This window comes from Silene latifolia, chromosome 1 (assembly GCF_048544455.1).
Source record: "Silene latifolia isolate original U9 population chromosome 1, ASM4854445v1, whole genome shotgun sequence".
NCBI lineage: Eukaryota > Viridiplantae > Streptophyta > Magnoliopsida > Caryophyllales > Caryophyllaceae > Silene > Silene latifolia.
The window spans coordinates 104,938,890-104,940,090 of record NC_133526.1 but is presented as its reverse complement, the minus strand read 5'-3'; the positions used below and the strand labels follow the sequence as shown (position 1 = coordinate 104,940,090).

The window sequence follows — 1,201 nt, the reverse complement described above, 5'->3', positions numbered from 1 at the left end:
TGGAATAAGGATATATCTTCACCTAATAATCTCCAACATGAACCGACAAACGTAGTATCCACATTGTATGCTATCCGGTTGGCGAGGGGCCTATTATTACATAAAAACAGACAGACGAGAGAAGGATCACATCAGAATCTTGAACTTTAGGTATTGTATTAGTATTAAACACAGATTTTTGCACTTAATGTATTGTATTTGAGCACGTACCCCTGTTATCGTAATAAAATCAGGGCCCTCATCAGAATCTTTCGTGGGTTGATCCTGCTCGTTAGCTCTTCTCTTCTCAAAGGCCCTTTTTTTAAAAAAAAAACAAAAGGAGGCAGACACTCATTTTTTTAGGGGCAAAAATGAGCTTTTTGCTATAAATAAAAATTGAAACTTAATGTTATTATAAATAAATCAGTATTATAAACTTACTTATTAATCAAGCGCTTAAAAGTCTCGCTTGGTTGATTATGTAAAGAGTCCAACCAAAAAACTTTCTTCTTTGTCGGCATGATGGCTGCTAGCACCCAATGAGTCCTACATCAAGAGACATCATCATTATTAACAAGTACATATATTAGTTATGAAAATGCAATTGTAGGGGGAAACGTAATTTTAATTTGTTTATTACCCTTTTTCATTATAAGCGGCAAAAATCAGCTTCTTGGTTGTCGCCAATTGCTGAGCAATATAATCTACCCGATCTTCGAACGAGAATTCCGGAATAAATAAAGATAAAACATAGGGGCACAGGAATCCGCATTGATCAACTGGAATCTTCTTCTCGGGGATCACTCTCAATTTCAATATCCTACATTATTACGGTATTAATTCCGGTATTTAAAACACTATCTAGTAGTCAGAATATTAGAATATGAAATTATTTATTAAGAAACTTACTTCATCCAAACAAATAGGTGTTGGACATCAATCTGGTCTAGGCCAGCCCAAATGGCTAGCATATCCCATGACATAAGTGCTTCGCACTCAACCCCTAGAATATCCTCCTCGAGCGGAATAATTATCAATTGCTCGGTTGCAATGCGACGGCAAGCCTCCTTATGCAGTTTCCTCATCGTCACCGTTCTTACTTTTTGCATGTAATCCTTCCCAGTATATTGTGTGGAGTTTAAACTCCTAACTTCTTTCAGGTCGGGGAAATAATGATTCTTTGATTTTGTGCTACTACCACCAGCCTACACATGTAGATAAT

The 1,201-nt window shown here is 36.6% G+C and overlaps 1 long non-coding RNA gene across 1 annotated transcript; it reads right to left on the bottom strand.

Moving 5' to 3' along the window:
• Nucleotides 1-441: 441 nt before the first annotated feature.
• LOC141599970 (uncharacterized) lies at nt 442-972 on the bottom strand. The gene is made up of 3 exons (XR_012524081.1): nt 889-972; nt 620-799; nt 442-525 (listed from the first exon to the last, which is right to left on the bottom strand). It is a non-coding gene; the product is annotated as an uncharacterized LOC141599970 (long non-coding RNA).
• Nucleotides 973-1,201: the final 229 nt, after the last annotated feature.